Raw genomic sequence first — 26,688 nt, 5'->3', positions numbered from 1 at the left:
CAGCAGGACACACAGTGGGTGAATGAATGAAGGTATGCTACTGATTTACCAGTGGAGTCACTTAGCTCTTATTTCCCAGGCGAGTGAGACCGCAGTCTCCCTCAGGGAAGTGAGGGGTTTTGACTCACTTTGTGAACTCCAAAATTATGCCAGGAGCTCAGCAGTCAATGAAAAAATACCTAATGAACGAAAATAATCAACAGACTCTGTCCCCCCAATTTAGTGAATACCTCCATGCTTCCTAGGCCCTCACTGCAACTCTTGGCGAGAAACAGCCGTGGAGTGGGAGTGCTGGGGGCAGATGTCCCTATCTAACAGATGAGAATGTCAGGCCAGGAGCCGCAGGACTGGCCTCCAACACCATGTTCCCAATTCTTTCTAGCCGTTCCCTCCGTAGAACACTCCGTTGCTATGGAGATGACCATTGTCCTAAGTGGGCTCAGTGAGGCACGGACTCCAGAAAGGCCCCTCAGGAAGGCAGCAGTGCATGGCGACTCTTTGTCCCCTCGTCCAACTCCTGATCTATCTGCTTGCCTATTCCTGTGTGTACTCCTGTTTGTACCTGTTGATTTATTTCTTTAGCATCTTAGTAGAAGACTAGGCAGCTGGGCTGGACAGAGCAAAGCCTTACCTACCACTCAAGGTGAGGGGACCACTGTCCCTCGGGTGAGGGAGGGCTGACGGGAGGCCCTGGAGGCGTGAGGGAGGGATGGAGGACGGTCCTGGTGGTGAAGGGCAAGGGGACACTCCTCCTTGATTTCCCCAACGCGGGAGCGGGACTCGGTACAGCCACCTCACCCGCCAGTGGGGCCTGCGCAGGCGCACCTGGAGCTTGGGCAGAAGAAGCCTGGCGGCTCCCAGCTGCACCTGTGGCCCACCCTGACCGACCCACCGACCGACCCGACCGTTGGGCTCGCGGGCGCGCGGGGGAAGCGCACGACGCACACGCACTTGTTCCGCGGCCCCCGCGAGGAAAGAGCTCAGGAGACCAAAGTGTGTGACCGGAGCGGGCGCGGTCATGCGTGACGCTGGCGGTTACAGAGGCCGGCAGGCGGGAAGCACGGGCCCGCTCCGGGGTAGGCTCTGGGGGGCGGCGGCGGTGGGGGAAGAGGAGAAGCAGAGCTACGAGTATGGCTCCACGAGGTACCTGCTGCTGTGCGGCCTGGGCGGCATGCTGAGCTGCGGGCTGACGCACACGGTCATCGTGCCCCTGGACCTGGTCAAGTGCCGCATGCAGGCGGACCCCGGCAAGTACAAGGGCATCCTCAGCGGCTTCAGTGCGACCGTGCGCGAGGACGGGCTGCGCGACCTGGCCCGAGGCTGGGCCCCGACCCTCCTGGGGTACTCCCTGCAGGGCCTGTTCAAGTTCGGGCTCTACGAGGTCTTCAAGATCCGATACAGCGAGCTGCTGGGCCCGGAGGGGGCGTACGAGTGGAGAACCAGCCTGTACCTGGCCGCGTCGGCCAGCGCTGAGTTCTTTGCCGATGTGGCGCTGGCCCCCATGGAGGCGGTGAAGGTGCGCATGCAGACGCAGCCCGGCTTCGCCCTCATGCTGCGCGCCGCCGCCCAGCGGATGTTCGCCGAGGAGGGCCTGTGGGCCTTCTACAAGGGCGTGGCGCCGCTGTGGCTGCGGCAGATCCCCTACACCATGATGAAGTTCGCCTGCTTCGAGCGCACGGTGGAGGCTCTCTACAAGTATGTGGTCCCCAAGCCCCAATGCCAGTGCACCAAGGCCGAGCAGCTAGCCGTCACCTTCGTGGCCGGCTACATCGCCGGCATCTTCTGCGCCGTCGTGTCCCACCCGGCCGACTCCGTCGTGTCCGTTTTGAACAAGGAGAAGGGCAGCACGGCCTTCGAGGTTCTGCGCAGACTGGGCTTTAAGGGTGTCTGGAAGGGCCTCTTCGCCCGCATCATCATGATCGGCACCCTGACGTCGCTGCAGTGGTTCATCTATGACTCGGTCAAGGTCTATTTCAAGCTGCCTCGCCCTCCGGCCGCCCAAGCGCCCCCAACCCAGAAGCAGCCGGAGTAGGCGTGGATTTGGCAGCTCGTGCGGCCACCCTGGGCCCAAGTGTCCAGGCAGTGCTAGTGTGTCACATATTTCGTTTTCTAGCTTTGGAGAGGTGACGAAATGTAGTCCAGAGTTCTCTTTAAAGGATTGATTCCTTCCTTTTTTGCCAACTGCAGCCTTTTCAATTAGTAGGAGTCCAAACCATTACCTTTGGGGAATCGGCACGGCTGCTTTAACTCGGTAGCTTTCCGGCAACTTTAAGGAGAAAATTCTTAACGGGAAGTAATGTTAGGTAATTTAGGGTCTCTAGATTGTTTCTCATTTGAGTCACCATTCAGTGGAGATTTACTGAATAGCCGACTAATGAGGTTTGAAGGTCAGCACTACCGCGCAGGGCAGGGAACAAAGTCAAATTCTGCTACTCACCTCAATAGAAATTGTGCACCTATTGAATAGATGAAGGACCCATTCCATGTTTCCTGTTCATGTCCATCACAGGAAAAAACTATTAAAAGTTAAATAAATGGTGGCTTCTATTGCCTCGTAACTTAGAATGTATTCACTATTTTCAAAGAGACGTGACATGAGAAGATCTGCATTTTCTCATTTTGCTTTGTCCAATTCTCTTCCTGATGTTGCTGATTAGAACATAGCTCTCTCCAGGAAGTGCTACAATTGGATCAATGTGGAAAACCAAAATGAGATGAAGGGCAGGCTCTGGGAATAAATATGTAAAGAAAAGCCTCTGTTCTCTAAAAATTTCTTTTGTACAAGTCAGCTTTCAACAGCCATACATCCAAAGAAGATCATACCACCCTGACATTTAAAAACACACACATGAAACCCTGCAATTCCAATTTTTTGTTGAATATTAAAGAGTGGTTTTGGTGACTTTGGAAGGAAAATCTCACTTTTAATGTCACAAATGCCTTCATTTAATTTGGTACATGTTTCCATGATCCTTATGATGGTTGAGGTTCATAAAATTTACTGAAGTTATAAAGCACATATGGTTTTCTGTAGCCTTCACATCTCTCATTGGGGAAATTATAAAATTAGTGCAACTGTGAATTAGAGATGTTTGTAGAATGTAAGTAAGAAATAAATTTTAATGTGATATTTGCTGCAATTTGTCACAGTGTTACATGATTGCCTTAACTTGTATTAAGGACAGCAAATTTAAAATATATGGATGTTTTAACTGTGTAATAGTAAACTGTTTAGGGGTTAACAGAAGTTTTAAAATGTCTAAATTTAAGTAAGTATATTTGAATTGTCTTGATTTGATAATAAAGAACTTGGAAAAATCAGAACTTGTGAATGAACTAGAATCAAATTTATATTTAGTCCTATTTTGTTTGTTTTGGGGGAGGATGCAAGGGAAGGATACTATATATTATTAAGACACTGACTTTCCGTAGGCACTTAGTGTCCAGGTTTTTGAAAAGAGAAGTTCTCAATGAAGGAGAATGATAAATTTCAAGGGACTAAATTGTGTGGGATCTTTCTTGGAAATTTTTAAGACAAGTGTCTTTCTGTCTAGTGTTGCCTTGTAAAATGTTTGTAGGAAGTTTCTTTGGTCAACAATTTATTAAGTAAAGTTCTATCTTTACTATAATTTAGGGGGTTGCTGCAAAATCTTTGTGGAGTTTCAGGATACCACTTGTTCTGTTCTGTGATATTTCTTGATTGTTCTGTTGAGAACACCAGATGATTTCTGCAGTATACACTGCGTATGCTTATAGGATTATAATCTAAGGAGAACTCTTTGGCTATGATTTTGACTATCGTGGACATGGTCAAGGAAATTTATTTAGTTTGGGTCAGCAGTTTTCCTCTTCAGTTCCTAGATTTCTATTCACTTTTTTTTGGTTGCTGGTTTATAAATGTCTGACTAAATAGGGGCCACAGTAGCTAACAATAAAGAATAAAAATTAATTCAAGTAAGGTTAATAAAGGTTAATAAACAAATACATTTAAGTAAGATTACTAAGTAAAAATTAATTTAATTAAATAATTTAATGACTCTTTTACGTTCAAAGTCATTGGGGATTTTTTTCCTAGTTACTATTCCTTTGGTACAACTGAAACTTCTATTCAATGTTTTACTTTGTAATTACTGTTCTGTGAAATTATGCAAATCTGTTAGAATTAGAAAAGCCATAGTATATGTCTAGTATTGTGAGACTTTTTTTTTTTTTAAGATTCATTTATTTACCTAAGTAAGAGCAAGTGAGCCTGTACATGCACGCAAATGGAGGTGGGAAGGTAGGGGGTGGGAAGCTGCAGAGGGAAAGGGAGAGAATCTCAAGCAGACTCCCCACTGAGAGCTGAGCCTAATGAGGGGCTCAGCCCCCTGATCCTGAGACCACGACCTGAGCCAAAACCAAGAGTCAGATGCTCAATGGCTGAGCCACCCAGGTGCCTTGGTATTGTGAGACAATTTATGTGCATTTTCTCATAATCTCAATCCTTGAAGTTGTACATTTTGTATATAAAGAAACTGGGACTCAGGAGCTAGGTAACTTTCTCAACATCATATAGCTAATAAGTGATACAGTCTGAATCAGAGTTCACATTTTCTTCACTACTCAAGCTCAGCACCTTGACATAACAAATAATTATCTTTTTCATAAATTGCTTTTTATAAACCCTCAAAAATATTTTTTTACATTTCTTTTTGTAAAAAAGGATTTCTATTTGTACTATAAAGCTTTCCTAATTTTGCACTAATGGAAAGTTTGTAACATGGTTCAGTTGTGGAAAAACCTATGGCATAATTGCTTAGAAGTAATCAAACTGCTAAATACTTAAATACATTTAATTTAATATTTAAGTCATTTTCCACATCAGGTCAGTGCATCAGTCCTAAATTGAGAGGACTGATGGTCATAAAAACAGTGTGTCTTAATTTTTTTCTTGTAACTTGTGGTACTTCAGTTTCAAGGCTTTATTTTATCACATTTTCTAATTCTTTCCTCTAATCTTCAGTTCCTGCAGCTAAAAAAGCTGGCTTAGGCTATTTATCTTTTCCCCCAGGTGGTGATCAAAGTAGCTTTTTCAAGTATATGAAATTAATTTCATGATCGGGAGCTGTAATCTCATCCATTGATCTGTTCTCTGAGAAGCGAATAGAGTAGGTAAAATCTTGAAAAACAAAAGCCATATTTACATGTTAAACCACACTGATAAAGATTAGAAAGAATCAAGGTATTAATGTTACGAGTATTTTTCCTTACTGTTTAAGTGTGTCTTTAGAAGGTATTTCTTTTGAGCCTTTCAAAGGCAAGAATAATCTCTGAAGTCAGAAGATCACATTTTGATAGGCAGCCATTCAGTTATAGTAGGCTTGTTCTATGTGCTCTGAAAGATCATTGTTTTAGGGGGCCTGGGTGGCCCAGTGGGTTAAGCCTCTGCCTTCTGCTCAGGTCATGATCTCAGGGTCCTGGGATTGAGCCCCACATCAGGCTCTCTGCTCAGAAAGGGAGCCTGCTTCCCCCTCCCCCCTGCCTGCCTCTCTGCCTACTTGTGATCTCTCTCTCTCTCTGTCAAATAAATATTTTTTTAAAAGATCATTTTTTCAAAAATCATGAACAAAGAACAGTTTGAAAGGAAATTTATTTGTTTATTTATCTATCTATCTCTTCATTGATTTATTTAAAGTAAGTTCCATACCCAGTTTGGAGCCCAACGTAGGGCTTAAGCTCACAACTCAGAGATTAAGACCTGACCTAGGATGAAGAGTGGGATGGTTAACTGACTAAGCCACCTGGGCATCCCTGAAAGGGAATTTAAATTTTAATATTTAAAAGGCTTCATCTTGCTTTTTCTTTTTTTTTCTTTTTTTAGAATTTTTAAAAATGTATTCTTTAAAGAGAGAGAGAGAGAGAGTGAGGAGGGGGAGGAGCAGAGGGAGAGGGACAAACACACTCTGCACTGAGTGTAGAGCCCGACTGAGATCATGACCTGAGCCAAAGTCAAGAGTCAGATGCTCAGCTGATGAGCTCCCCGCCCCAGGCACCACGGTCTTGTCTTTTCTGAAAGCTGTATTTGAGTGAGTGGATAAGTAGGGAGAGTTCTGACAATGTAATTATAACTAAGATTTATGTGTATGTGTGTTCGTGTATTTTAAGACCTTCAGTAATAGAGTATCTAAAATTCTAGGGACAATTTGATAATTCTGCCCATGCCCAGTCTATAACTACTATTAATCATCGTTTATCATATGCCTAGTGTTGGGCTAGGCAGAAGGGTTTTTGTGATGAGCATAATACATGCTTCTTGCCGTTATGGAACTCACAGTCTAGTAGGAAAAATAATTTACAGTTCTGCAAAGTGCTGCGAAGAAGTACAGGGTATATGTAAGATTGCACATCTGCCATTTGAGATGAGACCTAGAGAATAAGTAGGAGTTAGACCGGCAAAGAGACGGTATATGGCAGTGGGCACAACATGTGCACCTGCCCTGAAGAAAGAGAAAGGCTGATGGTTTTGAGGAACTGAGAAGTTTATTTTGAATGGAGCCTTCCAGTTCTAGGGGGAGGGGTATGAAATGAAGTGGGAAAGGTAAACAGGAAGGGGGTGACTCCTACTTTGTAGTTCATGTTTAAAAATCTGGGCTCCTTAGATCGTTCGTACAGCCATTAGAAAACCCACGAAAGGCATGGAGTGACCTTCAGCATGGAATGCTGACCTTAAGCATGGAATGACTTTCAGGTTGCTGGAATGACTTTCAGGAAACAAATGGAGTAGGGGGAGAGGAGATCAGTTAAAATGTTGCTGTAATTCAGTGAGAGAATTTAGGGAAGCCTGGACTAGGATGATGACAATGGGGGATGTTAAAATATCATGAGAAGTCAGAAGGTGGAAACAACCCAAATGTCTGTTTGATGGATAAATTGTGGTCTATCCATAGGATGGAATATTACTCAATCATAAAAAGGAACAAAGTACTGATATATGCTGCAGCATGGATGAACTTCAAAGACTTTATGCTAACTGAACAAAGTCAGACACAAAAGGTCACATATTGTATGATTTCTATAATACATCAAAATAGGCAAATTCATAGAGATAGAAAGCAGATGAGTGGTTACCAGGGGCTAGGGTGAAGGGAAGGGGAAGTGATTACTTACTGGATATGGAGTATTTTTCTGGGGTGATAAAGTTTTGAAAGCAGGGAGAGGTGGTCATTGAACCACCTTTTGAATGCACTGAATGACAATTATACACTTAAAGATGATTAATTGTGTGCTAAATTAATTTCACCTCAATCAAGATATGGGATGTTTTATTTGCAATAGTCCCAAAGTGGAAACAACCCAACTGCCCATCAACTGATGAATAGATTAAAAATATTTCATATCCATACAATGGAATATTTTCACCATAAAAAGGAATACAACTCTATTCGACAAAATAACATACATGCTACAACGTGATGAAACTTGAAATCATATGCTAAGGACTGACACAGCCAAATACTGTGTGATTTCATTTCTATGAAATGTCCAGAATAGGCAAACCCGTAGAGAGTAGATCAGTGGTTGCCAGAGGCTGGTGTGGGGTTGGAGGGTTGGGAGGGAGGAATGGGGAGTGACCGCTCATGTGTAGTGGGTAGTTTCTTTTTGATATGATGAAAGTGTTGTGGAATTAGTGGTGATGGTTGCTCAATTTTGTGAATACACTCAATTTTGTGAATACACTTTAAAAAGATGAATTTCGTGATATGTGATTATATCTCAATAAAGCTGTTATAATAAAAAAAATGTCTTGAGACTATTACATACACCTCAGATATCTTTTCCTTCCTCAAGATATAGACCTTACTTCTGTCTTTCTCAATCTAGACTTACTGTGGTGATCGTTTCACAGTGTATGCAAATATTGAATTGTTATGTTGTACACCTGAAACTAAGATGATGTTCTATGTCAATTATACTTCAAGTCAAACAATAAGAAACCTAGGGTTAAAAAAAAAAAAAAAAAAACCACAAAGACAACAGCTGCAAAAGTAAGCCGCTAGCTGGTGTCATTGTCATGTTAAATTCCATATAAGTGAGTAAGGAAAAGTCCAGTATGTCATCCTAAAGGCTGGAAATCGCCTCTAAGGAATGAATGGTATCTCCATCTCTTAATGACACAGAGATCATTCATTTTGGAGAATCACCTCACAACGTGAGTTGAGCTGCCAACAGTTTTGCCCTTTATTGTAAGAAAGAAAGAGGAGCAGATGGCTTTTGAGAAAGGCAGATGTGTGTATAAAGTACAAGAAAATCTCAGTTAACCAAAATGTTCAAGAATTGGTGGTTTTATTTAATTAACTGCAAGATAACCAGAAATCCTTTTTTGTCTTCAGTTCTTGATGAACTTTTGTCTATATGCCTGAGTACTTCTTTTTTATACTCTGCCAAATATGATGAATAATTCAGAGATTCAGAAAGCTTCGTGTCTATCGGTTATGAAAATCAATGTTATTGTCTTGCCATAGAAAGTATAAGGCTTTTGGACAGAGGTACACTGACCCTATACATAAGTGCATATGGATGTGAGTATATGTGTGTTTAATCCTCACTGACTGATATCTTGTCATTTGCTTCTTTGCTAAAGCAGAGTGAAGGGGGAAATCTAGCTTACTTTAAAATTACTTACTGTGGGGTGCCTGGGTGGCTCAGTGGGTTAAAGCCTCTGCCTTCGGCTCAGGTCATGATCCCAGGGTCCTGGGATGGAGCCCCGCATTGGGCTCAGTGGGGAGCCTGCTTCCTCCTCTCTCTCTGCCTGCCTCTCTGCCTACTTGTGATCTCTGTCAAATAAATAAATAAAATATTTTAAAAATAATAAAATAATAAAATAAAATTACTACTGAGTGTCCAATCTATGATATCACTTCTATTATGCTAGGTACTTTCGCATGTTATCTTGGTTTATCCTTTGTGTTCTATTAGGTTGTTTCAAAAACTAGTGATTTCATGTGTAAACTAGATGTTGTCCTGCGAGTTATGACAGCACTCAGAAATGGCAGGCTATATCTAAGGAAATGATATTTCTAAGTTATTATATGTTTAATATATGTCAGTATATCTATCTCTCCTGCCACAAAGACATAAAACATGTTTTTGGAAAATGCTAGTAAAATTTGGTATTCTGTAAAGAGATTTTGTGGGTTGAAAGCGTTCTGCTCCTTCTCAAGGCTGGTAATTCACATACGCGTAATTGTTAGTCTTCAGACATGAATCAGAGCTGCTGACAGGGCGATTGTCCGTTTGTAAGAGGGTGGACGGAAACCTGGCAAAGAGCCCCAGTCCTTTCATCTCTATTAACGTCTGCACTCAGGCCCGTACTTACATCTCACTCCCAGACACGAGGATTTGTCGCTGCAGTCATTGTCTTAGACTTCGATGTCTCCCCCGACCCTTATCAAAAATACAAAGCTTTTTTGTTGTGTTGAATCAGTACCATTCATTTGATTCGCCTGTTGTGTTTGGAAACTTTTGTTCTCTTCGATCATCACCTGTATCTACTAACTGTTGTTACTAATAATTATAGCAGCAATTCACTGGCCCAGGTATTATACTAAATATATTACATCCATCGTATCCTGTATTTATAACCATTTTGTGAGATTGGTATTTGTGTAAGTTAAGATTTTGTTTTGCCCGCTGCCAGCAGCACAAAACCCAACACACAACAGGTTAAACAATAAAAGACGTTTACTGGGGGTGCCTGGGTGGCTCAATGGGTTAAAGCCTCTGCCTTTGGCTCAGGTCATGATCCCAGGGTCCTCAGATCAAGCCCCAAGTCATGCTCTCTGCTCAGTGGGGATCGTGCTTCCTCCTCTCTCTCTCTCTCTCTGCCTGCCTCTCTGCCTACTTATGATCTCTGTCAAATAAATAAATAAAATCTTTTTTTAAAAAAAGACGTTTATTGTTAAGGAGAAATCTGGAGATAGGTAAACCAAGTTTGGTTCAATAGATCTTGATTCAACCAAGATGGTTCAATAGTTACTCCAAGGACCTAAGCTCTTCCAGTCCTTCGGCTCTGCCATCTTTAATATGTCGGTGATGCTCCCCCATATTTTGAAGACACGGCTGCCTTAGCACCAAATGTCATTTATTGGCAACAGCATCCAGACCAGGAAGCAAGAAGGGCAAAGGCAGGGGGGCTTTCTCTTCATTTGTCTCTCTTATCAGAGAGGAAAATCTTCCTCAGAAGCTTCTGCCAGATTTCTCCTCTGGCCTCATTGGCCAGAATTAGGTCACTTGCTTTCCTGTGGCCTCCATAAATGGCTCACCAGCAACAGCAGGGGACTTAGGTCGGTGCAATGTATCTGCTGGGATTAGGTCCACTTGGAGCCAAATAAATGTGGGTTCGTTGCTGCTGCTGCTGCTGTCAGCAAGGAAGGAGAGTGGACTAGCTGTTGACCAAGAAGGCTCTGCCCTTATAGCCTCCCCCATTTCATAGATGAGGAAACAGCGGCTCAGAGGGATTAAGTGAGGTAAAAACCATAGTGACAAAACCAGGATTCAAACCGGGACTTTCTGCCCACGCAGCAGTTTGCTGTCACTTTACTTGCTTTAGCCTGGAACTTGCTATGAACAGAGCTACTATAGATCAGATTAAAAGAGATTTATTACTGAAAGTGTCAGAAAAACTGCTTTCTAACAGTGACTAAATAATAAGGAAGTCTCAAAGCCAGGAATCTTTGGACAATGGCAATCCACAAATAACGAGAGATGATTAGGGATAAATTTTGCTGTCCTCTGAAAAAGAGAAAGTAGGTGAGAAAATACACACAAAGAAACATCTGAAAAGACAGCAAAAGTTTATAATTCTGCTTTGCAGTCATCCTGTCTTTTCATCCTGCCCTTTTCCCTCTCTTGATTTTCCAGAAATGACCGATTTCTTTTGAAGGCTGTACCCTGGAGGAATCCAAAGGATTCATCAGACAAACAAATTCCAAAGTGCCACCACCAGTTTTTTTCCTTAAGAAATACATCAAGCATCTGATTCACTGCTGATCAATTCAAGCATCTGATTCACTGCTGATCAATTCTCTGTAAGTAGCATTGTAATTAAGCACACACAAAACCATTCTGTGTTTCCAAGAATACAGCTGGGCTAGCACCAAATGGGCAATAGTGCATGGGCACTGAGCCGGAGGGTTCCAGTGCCTCTCAAATACCATGTACCTTCTTTGTGCGGGGACCAAGCCACCTCCCTCACAGCCCCAACACCCTCTGAATCGCAGGCCATTGCCCATTCACCCCGTGTCCGTCACTGAGCTGCTTTACTGGGCACCTTCACTGGGCCTTGAGATGGGCTGTCCTGCTTCCAAGCGCTGGTCAGAAAAAATGCCAGGAAACCAAAGGGGTGCACCTCTCCCAGCATGACTCCCTACCCCCCACCCCAGACTGGTAGATTCAGCCCTTGGAAATGAGACAACGGTATGCAACAAAACTGGGGAACAAGAGAGGCAGCAGGGGTGTGGCAGGAAAGGGCTGAGAGAGGAGACAGGTTCCCAAACCTGGCTTCACCGGTGCTGGCTCTTGTGGCTTTGACAAGTTACCTTACCTCCAGCTCCCCGAGCCTCAGTGTCGTCCTGGGTGAGATGGGGAACCACAGCACCTATCTTGAAGACTGTGAGAATTTGCAATAATTTATGCAGAATGCCTGATATAAAATAAAAGCTCACTATATTATTATTAGTTGCGACTACCCCCTCCTTAGTCAACACTGAAGTCTGTTAGCCTAGAGAAATGGAGCCTGTATGGTTATTGTTCTTATGGTTGTTCTTGGATATATACAAGATTTTTTGCTTTAATTTTTCATGCTTCATAAAGTACATAACCCTTTGTGGAAATGTCGTGTATAGGGAAATGAAAAGCAAGTAGCCTGGGGGTGTTGTGTGTGTAAAAGCCAACAGAGGCAACCCCATCTCTCCCTGGCTTCTAGGCAAACAGTTTCCTTTACAAATGTGTTTTTGGTATGCAAATCACTCTATGCAGATTTCTGTGTGCAAAATACAGCATAGAAAAACGGCCCTCTTGCCAAGGAAGATAGGCGATGTTGGCTGCCGTCAAATGAATTAGCAGCAAATTTCAGATTTCTTTTCCTACTGCTCTTTCTAACAATGTATGGGGTGAGCGTATTTTTGGCACATTAAACTGAACTATTTGGCTTTCGATTGTGTGTCCTTGTGATAAAAGTGCGCTTACTGAAGCCTGTAACTACTTTGTGAAGCCATAATAATGTTTAGTGGTATTTAATTTAGCATTTCACAATGGCGTGCCCCCTCCAGTTAGTAAATGTGCTTGTTCCAAAGTCACAGATGGCTTCCCTGTGCAGGTTAAGCTGCTGATCTCCATTACTTCCTACTTTTCTGTGAAGTTGTGTGCTTATCAACAGATTCAAATTTATGTTTTGGAAACATTTTCCTCATAATTAATGTGTGTCTTAGTAAGTGAAAGGAGTACATTTAATATTAAAAATCATCCGTTTCGAAGGATAGGAACATGGAAAGCTAGCTCTTACTTAGCAAGGCAATATTTTACCATCCAGTCAGGTAATAATACATCTTTTTGCCACTGTTCCTTACGGTTTTCAAAGTCTTTTCCTATTGGCTCCTTTTGGGAGGAAAAAGTTCCTCTGAGGTCACTTATATGAAAGGCCCACCACCCTTTGGGTGTTTTGTTTTTCTTTATCAAACAGCACCTGTCAGCCAATGGCCCACCATGCTTCTCCTCTCTCCTCTTCCTTTTCTTTTCCACCCAGGCCTTTTTTGCTAGTGATGGATGCCAAATGAGACACTCACTAATTTCACAAAAACAAAGCTTAAGTTCGGGGCATTTTTCAAGATAAAACACCTCATCTGAGAGAGAATGACAAGTTAGCTTTCTTCTATCGGACATCAGGAATGGCTGGAAAAGAGGGAGGGGAATAATAGCATCACTCATTCATTTCCTCCTTTATGCCCACATGCATTCATTCATTCAACATCGTGCTTAGCGTGGGTCAGGCATTACCGGAAGCACAGGAACCCAAACCGGAAACCCGTTACAACCCTTGCAGGATTCACTGTCTCTCAGGGGAAGCAGATGTAGAAACAATTCCACTCACACCCATGTCCCCGCAGAAGTATGTACATCCTACAAAGGGGAGGTCATTAGCTCCATCATGCCTGTAGTGAGGAAAGATTTTGGAAGAGTTACATCTATGAAATATTTTGAAGAATAAATAGGTAATTCTCCAGGTGGGTAAGGGCATATAGGGGAGAGAGCGCCTGAGGCAGATCCAACAGTACATACAAAGGCACGGGGGCCTGAACCAGGAGAGTGTGGGTAAGTTTTTCATAGGAGAAATTCCCTTGGCCTAAGAACAGAGAATGGGAGAGGGATGGGAAATATTCTCAATATGTTCTGTATTTGTTTCCCCTTTAGTATTTCTACATCATGTTAAGTCACCTTATAACTTGACCAAACTATTGTCATAGTTTGTAACTGATGTTGCTGCTCTCAGCTCCTTCCCCTACTAACATGTAAGAATACTTCAAAAGTGGGGTGCCTGGGTGGCTCAGTGGGTTAAAGCCTCTGCCTTTGGCTCAAGTCATGATCCCAGGGTCCTGGGATTGAGCCCCGCGTGGGGTTCTCTGCTCAGCGGGGAGCCTGCTTCTCTCTCTCTCTGCCTGCCTGTCTGCCTACTTGTGATCGCTGTCTGTCAAATAAATAAAATCTTAAAAAAAAAAAAAAGAATACTTCAAAAGCTCCTGCAGTGTTCATCCTTGCCCCCTCTATACACACACACACACACACACACACACCACACCACACCACTGCCGGATGAAGTCTGAGCAGCTTACCCAGAGCATTGAGGCCTGTGGTGAGTTGATCCCACACCCCCCTGCCACTGACATTGATCGCTTCCTGCTCACACACTGTTCCTGGGGGCCAGGCCCCAAGTCTGATCTGCTGACTTCCAGCTCCCTCCTTTGTCTAGGTGAGTCCCACTGACCACGTTGTCTGACCCTCACTGATCTTCACTTCAGTCCTTTAAGATTTAGCTCAGGTGCCCTTTATCTGTGCAGATTTGGCTCCGGTACCCTGTCTGCCAGTGTGGTGTCAAGGACTCAACAAAGGTTTTGGAGACCCAAGATGTGGGCTTCAATCTTGGCTCTGGCTTTAGACAAGCTTCTGAGATTCAGTTTCCCCAATGGTAAAAGATGACTGCCTACCTGACACACAGTCAGCCCTTGGACATTCGAGCTCTTATTATTATCATAATAATTTAACCTCTTTGTGAAATTCAGGCAAGAGTAACCACCTTTCTAACTTGCTATGAGGATTATATAAATTGATGAGTAGGAAACCCCTATAAACTGAAAAGCCTTTAAATAAAGCTAATTATTACTGGTATCTCTACCAGCATAGTCATCATTTTTTTCATTCATTCATCTAGTTATTCATTTAACATTTATTAAAAATTCCCAGTATTTGGTACATCACAAGCCCAGCATGTGGGGATATCAAGAAGAATTTGAAATGTTCCCAGAGAGCCTCATGGGAGAATCAGACAGGGAGGCAGTCAAGTCTAAAACCAGGTGGGTGCTGTAGAATGTGAGAAGGCTGAGGGATGAGTTCCAGAACGCAGGCCCTGTGTTTGGGTCTGGAAGAATGCGGTGAGGGGAAGGAGGACGTAGCAGGTGGAGGAAGCTGATGGAGGGAGTGTGAGACTTCTTAGGGTGTGGGGGATCTGCAGTGGGGGCCAAGGAGCTGGGTCTGGGGCTGTGGGTTAGAGAGGAGAGTGGAATGGGGCAGGGTGGACCTAGGGAAATTGTGGCAGGACCGGAGGCAGGACACACAATCCTGACCTGGGATGAAGGTTTTCTGTGCTTGTGTGCTGGGATGGTACCAAGGGTTCTGGTCCCAGCTGAGCTGACACCTCCTTGAAGGCCAAGATCAGAATCAGTCCCTCTTATCCCCGCACGGCTCTCAGGGCTCAGCCCGTGGCCCACAGTGCTGAGCCGTGAGTCTGAAGGGCAGACCATGATGGGAAGTACCAAAGGGCAGCAAAGACCACCACTCCAGCCACCAGCCCAGCTGTGCCCCCTGAGTTCCCCAATCCTCCTTCCTGGCCCTGGGTGGCAGGAGTGGTGTGTTTTTGCCAAGGAGCTACGACATCCATAATGTCATAAAGCAAGTCAACAGGGTTTGTTGGTTTTGCTTTGAGTCAATTTTATTGAAATGCGTACAGTTAACAGACCGAAGGCCAGTCTGCCGAAAGGCTTTCAAGTTGCAGGAAATCGTTCCCTGTAACAGGGATTCCCTTTAAAATCTGCAGGAAAGGCCAACCGCCACGTAGGTGTTAAAATAAACACTAACTTGTCGATCGCAAAACAGGCTATAGGGTACTGATTATAAATTGGTAGAAGTTAAGGGTGAATGATCTTTTTTCCCTTCCATATGTGGGAAAATAAGCCCTTGGAACAGAAACACTCTCTACCCAAATAGGAGGAAGCCAGTCAGGTCTGGTACTATGTGACTACCACCCCCTGAAGTAAGGTTTCGAAAATAAACACTTGAAAGTCTGCCCAGATTGTTGTAATCTTATTAATCTAACAAAGAGACTCGGTGACTGCCTCAACCGGGGGGGATCTGTGTTTACCATGTAATTTGCAACAATCGGATAAACACACCCCTGCCCCACTTGCAGAAAAATCTCCCGCTCCCTGCAAGGAAGCAGTTGGCAGAAAAATAGTAATAAAGGATTAGAGACCCAAAAGCCATGGTTTAGGCACTGGGTAAATGTTTGCTCATCTCCCCTACCTCCACGGCCTCCCAGCCCCCTGCCATCTTCAAGTTCAGAGGTATGGTGTGTCATCGCTCCTGGCCTTGCCCTCCTAGGGACTCCATCGTGATGCTTCTGGCCCTTCTGGGCAGTCTACCAAGTTCTCCCTATGAGCGATATCTGCTCTGGGGTCTTGCTGTTCCATTCTGGAGTCATTCTGGACTCGGCAATGGACTTTGAGGTCTGCCTTCTCTCCCTAGTCTGCGGGAAGTCCAGGGGGCTGTGCTCCCTCCCCGTGGTCTCTAGCAGGAGGTGCTCTAGCAGGAGCATGGCTCCTCTAAGAGTTCTCGATTGCAAACCATAGGACGGCCTCTGGCTAACGCAGCAGAAAAGGAATTTATTGCAAGAGAAGGGGCAGAAGCCAAGGAGGTTGGCAGCCAGGACTATGCTAAGTTACCACGGGGACAGTCCAGCCGCCCTAGCATGTCAACCCAGCCATGCTTCCTCATGGCTACCAGCTCTGCAAATCATCTTCAAGTGTGGGCCAGCACCTCTACCTCCCTCGCTCAGGATTAAAATATCTTGTGTGTTTATCTGCCCCAGGCCCACTTTCTTGTGTCCTCTGGGCAAAGCAAGCCCTGCTTCCCCCCAGGACCCACACAGGAGGAGATTTGGATGTTGGGTAGTCAAAAGAGGGAAAATGTCCTCATCACTCCTTCCGATAATAAGAGCTAACATTTACAGAGCACTGTGCCACGCACTGAAAGGGATGAATTCATTCAGTCCTCACCACAAGCCTGTTTGAGGGGTCTTCATTCTACAGATGAGAAACCGTGGCACAGGAAACTGAGTAACACGGTCAAGATCACACAGCCAGGAAGAGACAGAACTGTGAGTCAAGCTTCACCAGCGTGGTTTAGACGGAAGTCAGTCATTGTCTACTGAGGCTCTGGAAGCCACAGGTAAACCACACAGGAGCCTTTCTCATATTAGCCAGCGGCCCCGATTCCCACCACTAGCCTCCTCTCCTCCTTTCTGCCCTGTTTTCCTTGGTTTCCAGGCCCGCCCTCTCCATTGGCCCTCTGGGCTCTCACCCTGGCCCCCTCAAGCCCCCATCTGTCTGTGCAGCCCCCCTCTTGGCTCCAAAGAGTCTGTGGCCCAAATCAGAAATGCACCAGGATACAAAATGCCCAAATTCATTCTAGATGAAAAATTCCTCCACTATATTTTAAAACTATTTGTCCTTTGGAGGATCTGTTTCAGGATCTAAATCATGAAAAAAAAAGGAGTATACTAACATTTAGAAATCTAATGTTTATAAGGTTTTTTTTTTAATGTCTTATCATCCAGTGACTGTAACATGGATAGCAAGAGAATTTGACATTTAAGGATTTCTAATTTTTTTTAATTGGCATCTTTGGAATCTGGTACATGGTAGACACCTAATCAATATTTGCTGCATTGAGGAATGAGAAACAGAGGCTTGTCACACCAGTAATTACATGCCAGTAATTGTCTCCTTTATGGAGAGATTGATGGGGGTTTTTTTCCCTTTTTTTTTTTTTTTTTTTTTTTTTGTGAGCATGTTACAAACAAAGCCTCATTTTCAGTCTTAAAGTATCCTAATTTTTCAGTCCTTTATTTATTTCCCTGTTTCTTACCTCCTTTTAGATGACTGATTACCTCCATTTGCACTGTTGGAAAGGGCTTTTTGTTTTTGGAAGTAATTTTCATTCTCCACCTCCCCGCGACACACACACAGCATGAGAGAATTCTTCGTGTTCCGCGCCATTACTAAAACCTAAACATGGCGATTTCAGGTCTGAATCTATCAGGCAGACCCTGTGTGTCAGTCTGTCTTCTTCTGCACAGCCCATATCTTGCTGTGATTTCTCAGCAAGACAGCATAATTATCCATAATTGTAGTGGGCATGACAGTCAGATGAAGTCTGAACATTAAACCCATCCTTCTAAAAACAAAATATACGCAGTGCACTATGTCTTTGGCAAGCCCAAGTTGTAGTTAAAGGTACCCGATGAGCTCCTTAAACTCAACTCTGGGTAAGGTTTCTAAAATGACAATGGGCCAGTCCTTTAAAAATAAATGTGTTTTGAATGAAAAGGTAATTTAAAATTTAAGACTTCAGGAGTGCGACACATGGCTTTCTCAGTCAGAAGAGTGTGCGACCCGACCTCAGGGTTGTAAGTTCGAGTCCCATACTAGGTATAGAGATTACTTAAAAATACAATCTTAAAAAAGAAGAGAGAGAGGGGCGCCTGGGTGGTTCAGTGGGTTAAAGCCTCTGCCTTCGGCTCAGATCATGATTCCAGGGTCCTGGGATCAAACCCCACATCCAGCTCTCTGCTCAGCGGGGAGACTGCTTCCTCCTCTCTCTCTGCGTGCCTCTCTGCCTACCTGTGATCTCTGTCAAATAAATAAATAAAATCTTACAAAAAAAAAAAAAAGAAGAAGAAGAAGAAGAAGAAGAAGAGAGAGAGAGACTCCAGGGGGTGATACAAAAAGAAAGGAAAAGGCCTCAAGATGCCTTTTCCTAAATTGGAATGACTGAATTTGTTTCCACCAGCTTGATCCTTTCCTGAAGGTGGTGAACTAGAGTGCATCCTGCCACCCTCAAACATCTCATCCATCTCCTGCCACAAAAATGAACCAACGTTCCATCCAGACCCTTATCCTCCTGCCCCGCAGCCCAAGCACCTGCCAGGCTGCATTAGAAAATGCCAGCACAGATGGAAGTCCACGCGCTGTGGGGCTGGGGGGGCCCTGGGAGGAGAGGAGGAGCCCCCAGCACCTCTCCTCCTAGACACGTCGGGCTCACACTCCCTTTGGTGTAGACGTGTCATCTCCTGTTGTCTGCCCCAGAGTGGCAGGGCAGATGTGTGCAGCCTCAGTGGGAAGCTGCTGGGGTGTGTTGATGGGCGGGGGGCAGGGGGGTGCTGGTCGCCAGTGGCTTCCAGACAGGCCATGCTACTGGTTGCTTAGGGGGCTCATCTTTCCCACGGGTCTAAATCCCATAAAGGCAGTTTCCTTAAACCTTCTCTAAGGTTGCTGATCACACTGGAAGTTCCTTGAGAGTGGCCACCTGGACCCTCAGGGTGACTTTTTAGCATGTGGCACATCCCCCAAAATGGCCGTGGCCCCAAAGCAGCCATCTTTCTGCCTGGACAGGTGGGTGAGTCTCCTGAGGTCCCTGGGTCTCCGTGTGGGGGCACTCGGATCTGGAGGCAGACTCCGGCCCAGCCACCTGCACAAGCTCCCTAACCAAACGGGAGCCTTGATCTCCTCGCCGGGAAAGTGGGCGTGGTAATGCCCACCTCCAAGCATTGTCGCCAGGCTCACAGGTGCAGAAGCACCACGCCCGGGTGTCCTGTTCACTGGGGGGTGTGTTCATGGTGACTATCTTTAAGAAACGGCCACCCATGAGGCATGTAAGAGATTGTCCTGAGGTCTGAAGCCGCCATGAGCCAAGAGGGACTGCCAAGCGCCCAAGACTCTCCTTCTGCTGAGCTCCCCAACAGTATGTAGACTCCCACATAGGCCCGGGGACATGGGCTGAAATTCCCCGTGGGTTTCCTTAGCTTCTCTGTGACAGGGTGCGCCGACTTCCCTGCAAGGGCTTCTCCTGAAGGCGCTTGCCTCTCCTCTCATGGGTTCCCCCTTCCGAGCTGGCACTAATGGCTTCAAAGAGCCAGAAGAGACCAGACTGACCATCTGGCTCCCAGATGGGGTAACGGAGGGCCATGGCAGACCCATGGGTGATCTCCCCAGACTCCTGGTCCAGTGCTCCTTCTGTTCCCCATGCTGCCCTGGGCGTGTGTGACCTGAGTGGAGTTGCCAGGGAGACGCTGTTCAGATGTGCTGCTCCGGCTGCCTTGGCAACACAGCCAGCCTCACGCCGGCAGGAAGGCGGGCAGCAAACGCTGTGCTTAGAGCAGCTGTTTTGGGGTCTGGCCGCTGTTGACTGGGGGGCTTCCTGGAAGATCGGACACAAGTCACCCTGGCACCACTGTCTAGAGACTTACGTGACCTTGTCCTATGGCTTTCTTCAGATCCTGTGGGGTTTGTGCCCTGGGAGTTCATCCTGGCGCCCCCTCCTTGCCAGGCCCAAACATACCCACATACCTGGGCCCCAGTCCTTCCCTCACCCTGCTGGCAAGCCCACCCCAAGGACAACCCCACAGTCCCCCTCCTCTGTGCCTACCCAGGCTGCTGAGCACTGCTGGGCTGTTCCCAACGGTCATTCTCCCTATTCCAGCCCACCGGCTGCTCAGCCCCTTACTCCTCTCCGGAGCCCCCTGCCTACTCCCCCCATCCTCTGGCTCTAGCTCTCTCAGGGGAATCTCAGCCTCCACATTTTCTAAACTGCCGGCAATGCCCGCCACCTCCCATCCCCCTTCTTCTGGTACCTGGAAGTCGCCCCTGATTCTCTCTTCCTTCCTTCAGGCTGTCTATCCATCTCGCTTCCTGTCAGGCTCCCTTCTGTCACTTCCCATGGTCACTATCACCCTGCCCCCAGCCTGGACCCCTTGCTCAGGCCTCCCCTGACACTGAATAGGTTAGCTGTCCAAGTCAGATTCCCTCCCCGTCTGTGACCCTCAGGCTTCCTGGGTGAGGTCTACCCCCGAATTTGTCAGTACATCCATGGCCCTCTGTGATCTGGTGTCTGTCAGTCGCTCTACCACGGTCCTCTCCCTCTACACTTCCTACTTCCTGGGCCTTCTCCATGCAGGTCCCCTGCCTGCAGGCCTACCTCCCCTCCCAGCCCCCTTCGAAGCTGGCTGACTCCTTGCCATCCCCCGCACCCCCTGCCAACACTTCTTTGTCCAGCCTGGAACACAAGCTGTTGCTTCTGTTTATACCTGTGTCTCCCACAAACCTGGAATGTTCTTCCCAGGCAGAGGGCATTATCTATTCGCCTCTGGGCCCCCCAGCTGTGAATATGCAAAGCCCAGGCCTCCGGTCTGTCCAGAGAGAAGAACGTGTCTTGCTTACTCCAGCTTCACCTTCTCCTCCTCTCCGCTCCGATGGCAAGATGGGGGCTACAGGGCCGAACAGTCCCAGCTTCCCACACTGACTTGGCCACTTCCTAGTCAGGGAACTTTGGACAACCTCTCTGAAACTTTGTTTTCCCATGTGTAAAATGGGGATGTTAATGCCTGCCTCATAAAGTTCTGATAAAAAAATGAAATGAGGGGGGTGCCTGGGTGGCTCAGTGGGTTGGGCCGCTGCCTTCGGCTCGGGTCGTGATCTCAGGGTCCTGGGATCGAGTCCCGCATCGGGCTCTCTGCTCGGCGGGGAGCCTGCTTCCTCCTCTCTCTCTGCCTGCCTCTCTGCCTACTTGTGATCTCTGTCTGTCAAATAAATAAATGAAATCTTAAAAAAAAAAAATGAAATGAGGGTTTGCAAATAAGGGCCTGGTAGAGGGTCTGCACAAAGTAGACACTGAAAAGTAGAAGTTATTCTCCCAGTGAGCTTTTTAGTAAACATGTATTAAATGATAGGTCTGAATCCACTAGGACACACACTATGACACAAGCAACAGAAGCAGCTACGGGTGATGGAGGGAGCATTGGGAGAGGAACAAAAAGGCATCAGTTCCACCTCTACCACCAAACCAATACCCTCATTGGTTTTTTTATTATTATTTTTTTTAATAAACATATAGTATATTATTAGCCCCGGGGGTACAGGTCTGTGAATCGCCAGGTTTACACACTCCACAGCACTCACCATAACACACACCTTCCCCAATGTCCATAACCCCACCACCCTCTCCCTATACCCCTCCCCCTGTCCCCCTTCAGTTTCTTTTGTGACATTAAGAGTCTCTTCTGGTTTGTCTCCCTCCTGATACCATCTTGTTTCATTTATTCTTCTCCTACCCCCCAACTACCCCCCACTGTTGCATCTCCACTTCCTCATATCAGGGAGATCATATGATAGTTGTCTTTCTCCAATTGACTTATTTTACTAAGCATAATACCTTCTAGTTCCATCCACATCATCACAAATGGCAAGATTTCATTTCTTTTGATGGCTGCATAGTATTCCATTGTATATATATATATACCACATCTTCTTTATCTATTCATCTGTTGATAGACATCTAGGTTCTTTCCATAGTTTGGCTATTGTTGACACCCTCGTTGGTTTAAAAGGAGGGAAATTGGTTAAAATGGGAGCTAGTTGCCCTCCCAGCCTATAGATTGTCGGATCATAAGATCCTTTGATTCTGCAATTTCATGAACTGTCGTACGAAGCCTGAGGCCCTACTGTGGCTTTTAGGGGCACATGCATCCAAAATGGAATTCTCCTGAAGGGCAAAAGACCAACACTGGAAGGCCAAGTCAGCTGGCAAGTCCTTACCTGCAAACATTTCCATCCACATGAGAAGGTGACTTTCCTTCTGAAGGGTTCACAGGCAATAATGCTCAAAACAGCCGCTTTGTGAATCTCAACAATGCCCCGCATTCCAGCAATCAGCGCGAATGGCTGGCAGGAGCTTATGTCTGCAATATGCAGCCTTCGAGATGAAATTTGCAGGGAAATAGAGGCTTTAGACGTTACAGTGTTTTCAAATATCATTATTACTGTTCTATAAATATCCCACACCCACTGTGGATCAGGTGCCACATGGGAAACATCGGATTCAGTTGGAGATTTTCTTAAAAGACTCATAACAGTTCCATATGCCAGTCATCTTGGATAATATTTATATGCATGCTGCTGAAACAAAGATTAGCTGTGTCAATATATATAGAAAAAACCCACAAAAGAGAGCCTGTGGGGTGTGTATCATCTGCTCTTACAATCAAAAGCATTTGCCTAATTTGTTCTCTTCTTTTAGAGCTGTTTCACCCATAAACTACAGAAAGGTTGGAGGAGTGAAGAATTAATGCAACGATAATCAAGGGGGAATTATAGGAATTCCCTGGGGTCTCCTACTAGCAGTGGATCAGAACCTTTGCAGGTAAACCAAGCAGTTCCAGAGCTATGAACAGCAATTAAGCCTTCCATTTGCTTTTAACTCCTGGGACTCAGACACAGTCCACTCCTTCTCAATTGTCCTTGCCAACAGACTAAAGGGGAATTTGCTTGGAGGCAAAAAGGTTTTTTGCACAGGAGACATGCCAGGGGAAAAACTATTCCCGTTAATATGATTCCAGGTGCAAATTTGCCCGTAAGGACCCTGCAAACACCACCAGTCAGCTGTTTTAGTGGGTGGGGGCCATGGACCGAATTGTGGGCCCCCCTCTTCATATGTTGGAGCTCTAACCCCCAGTGTGATGGAATTTGGAGACGGGGACTTTGGGATGTAATTAGGTTTCTGATGAGGCCATAAGGGTGGGGCCTATGATGGGATCAGCGCCCTTATGAGAAGCAACAGCAAAGGTCTTGCTTCCTCTCTCTCTGTGCCCCTCCAGGACAGAGCAAGAAGGGGTCCTCTGCAAGCCAGGAAGAGTGAGCTCAGCAGAACTCGACCTGCTCTTGGATTTCAGTCTCCGGGACAGCGAGAGAATAGATATCTGTTGTTTAAGCCCCCAGTCTGTGGTATTTTGTTATGGCAGCCCTAGCTGACTCCTAAGTTGGGTTTCCTACACTCCGTGCTTTCATCTTAGACAGTGATGAGATCAAAATTTGGGATTGCTTTAAGCAAAGGGACACACTCAAGCAGCTGTGGGCAGGGAGGGGAATGGGGTTTGTTATTGGCTTTGCCGGGCTGGCGAGGGCAGGTGTCGCTGGCTCCTGGTTCCTTAGAGCTGGTTATTGACTGAGAGGAAGTGTGACTATCTGTTCGGGAATCAGCCCCAAGCTAAAAATATGAAATTGTTTCATTATTTGGAGAACAGAGCAGTACTAAACAGCCTAATGCCAGAAAATGGTTCGCAGTTGAGAAGCACTATTGTGGAAGCCAGGCGGGTGGAGAGCAGGGAGAGGGAATGACTTAGTTTATTGTGAATTGCATTTCTCTTTACTGCACAGTTTTATTTTTAATTGCAAAGTGTCTGGTTGAGCAGTTATTACTGGAATTTATTTTTGTAATAAAAGCCCTTTGTTAAATCACAGTTTTATTAACAGTGACATGAACTGGATTTTGCTGTAATAAGATACTGAGTGCTTTTAAAATTGGGAAAATTAAAAAATAAAACAAAACAAAACACAACCTCTGCAGCCCACCCCAAATCTTACTATGAGTGTGAGGCAGGGGAAAAAAAAACAGTGACCTAATTGTATTATCTAAGAATTCTTGGGCTACTTGTGTTGAGCATGCTTTGGCCTTGGCTGGCCTCAGGAGCCTCGTGTTCTGGATTCAGCTCACCCTCAAATAGCTGTGTGACCTAGGGCAAGTTCCTCCCCAACTCTGGGCCTTGGTTTCCTCATCTGTTCAAAACAAAAATAAAAACACACAAGGAGGCTGGACCCTTCTGCTCTGACATTCTCCTCAGGAATTTGAGCCCACTCAACAGCCGGCAGCTCTGAAAGGTGAATTCCCGGACCTGACAGAAAGTGAAGGGTTAGGGACAAAATTGTAAACCTAAGGATCATTCACCCAGTTGTGGAAACCCCAGTCTGTCACTGTTAGTATCTTGTCACTTCATGCTAATGGCTGGTGGGGGGTTGGCAGGAAAGGTGTCCAAAACCGTGTGAGGGAAGAAGCTCCAGGTCATGGGAGAAAGGGTTCAGGCCAAGGCCTGTAGGGAATCGGGCAGGAGAGTGACCTGGGGTAGCAGACTGTTCAGGGGTGCACCTTGGGCTGCTGACATGGGAGCTAGACCGATTCTGTGCTCCCTCAGGGCTGGGCAGGTACCAGGCAGAGCCCACAGCACTGTGTGCTGGCTCCTCCATCTGAGCTTGAGGCAGCGGCCATGGCCGTCCTGGAAGCCAGCCCCAAGAAGCAGATAGGAGAGGCTCCAGTCACCCTCCCCACTCAGTGGCACTGAGGAACGCTGAAGGATGGAGGAGCTCTACTAGTTTGCTCGAGCTATCATCACAAGGCTGGGTGGCTTAAACAACAGAACTTCATTTTCTCACAGTTCTAGAGACTAGAAGTCCAAGATCCAGCTATCAGCAGGGTCCATCTCCAGAGGCTCTTCTCCTTGGCTTGCTGGCTCATTTTCTCCTCCTGTCTCCACATGGTCTTCCTGCCACCTGTGTCCCAATATCCTCTCCTAAGGTGGATTAGGCTTCACCCTAATCATTCCATTTTCACTTAATCCCTTCTTTAAAGAGCTTCTCTCAGAATACAGTTGTGTTCTGAGGTCATCCACATGAGAACTTGGAGCGGACACCATTCCACCATGACAGGAAGCTCCGGATGCTTTATTTTCCTAGGGACCCTGCTCCTAGGGCCACCATAACAGATGACCACGGAGTGAGTGCCTTGACATAACCAAAGCTGATCTTCTTCCAGTTCTGGAGCCTGGAAGTTTGAAATCAAGGTGTTGGCAGGGCCATGTTTTGTATCCAAAGGCTCCAGAGCAGGTTTGTTCTTTGCTTGTCCCAGCTCTGGTGTTTTCTGGCAATGCTTGGCATTCCTTGGCTTGTAGAACTGTCCTTCCAGTCTCTGCCTCCACGTCTCATGGTACTTTCCTCTCTGGGTGTGTGTGTGTGTGTGTCTAAACTTCTCTCTCCTTAGAAGGGCACCCTGATCTAGCATGAGCACCCTTAACTTGATTCTACCTGTGAGCTCTCTTTCCACATTAGGTCACATTCACAGGTATTGGGAGTTAGACCTTGAACATATCTTTTGGGGAGACAAAATCCAACCCATTACAGACCTCCTCTTCTTATTCCCCTGCCCTCCTGGCCTTAGCAATGCTCAGGGACAATTATTTTGCTAAAAGATTCAGAAAGAGCATTGACTGACCTCCCCTTATTCAATACTTTTTTAAATGACAAACATCTTTCTCTTTTCCTGGTCCCTTTTCTCTCCTCCTCTCCCTCTCTCTATCTCTTTTCTTTTTCCTTCCCCTTCCCCCTCTCTTATTCTGTCCTTTTTTTGTCTCTCTCTCTCCCTGTTCCACCTTGCTTAGGTACCTGCCTAGAAGACACCATCTTTTTCTCAGACCCGATGACCAGGGAGAATGTTTCTCAGTTGTTATAAAAATCCCGAGTGTCTGCTTTGTTCCAGTGAGCACATGAAGGCTTTCCTCTCCAGCTTGTCATAGATTGGGGCTGCTTTTTTCAAGTGTTTTATAATAATTTTTGGCTTTTCACCCTTCTGCATTCTCTCCGGAATTAATAAAGTTAAAAAAAAAAAAAAAAAAGACTGTTTTTTTCCTTCTTCTAAGGAAGCCCCAAACGGAGATGGGTCAGTTAATTCAGCATGAGCCCACTCTGTGCCCAGTGGAGGAGACAGTTGCTGGTCCCTTGTTAACAGGAGCCCACCGTGGGCCTCTTCTGTGGGGTTTGCACACAGATACAGGATCCTGCAATCCCAGCATTTTCTAAATTGTCCTTCTTAGTGCCCTAAAGCTTCTAAACCACATTTTTTTTTTTTCTAGACTGCCCTTGTCTAGCTGGTTGGTCTATTCTGGATCCAAGTCTTGGTTCATTGCCCTCACCAAGGAATACGAATGCTCATGTCCTCAGGGAACTATTAGCAAACCAAATCTAACAGAAGATTAAAAACAGGCCATGACTGAGTAGGGCTTATCACAGGAACTCAAAGATGATCCCAACCCCTGAAGCACACCACACCGGGACGAATCTCAAAATTGTGATTCTGAGTGAAAGAAGCCGGGCAAAACAAGGGTACACATAAAACTCGAGAAAGCGCCGATTAATTTATAGTGACAGAAAGCAGACCCGTGGCTGCCTGGAGAAAGTGGGAGTTGGGAGAAAGTGACTTCTAAGGGGCAAGAGAAAACTTTTGGGG

General features: G+C 45.8%; 1 long non-coding RNA gene and 1 pseudogene across 2 annotated transcripts; both read left to right on the top strand.

Annotated features, from left to right (window-relative positions):
- The first annotated feature begins 442 nt into the window (after positions 1-442).
- Positions 443-26,039, top strand: LOC309843166. Its single transcript, XR_014299983.1, has 3 exons — positions 443-643; positions 10,900-11,066; positions 25,844-26,039. It is a non-coding gene; the product is annotated as an uncharacterized lncRNA (long non-coding RNA).
- LOC309843165 (solute carrier family 25 member 3 pseudogene) lies at positions 718-3,318 on the top strand (annotated as a pseudogene). Its single transcript has one exon. The product of its transcript is annotated as a solute carrier family 25 member 3 pseudogene (transcript).
- Positions 26,040-26,688: the final 649 nt, after the last annotated feature.

This window comes from Mustela nivalis (genome assembly GCF_964662115.1).
Source record: "Mustela nivalis genome assembly, chromosome: 10".
Lineage (NCBI taxonomy): Eukaryota > Metazoa > Chordata > Mammalia > Carnivora > Mustelidae > Mustela > Mustela nivalis.
The sequence above is the reverse complement of the archived record's forward strand: the minus strand, read 5'-3'. Positions and strand labels throughout refer to the sequence as shown.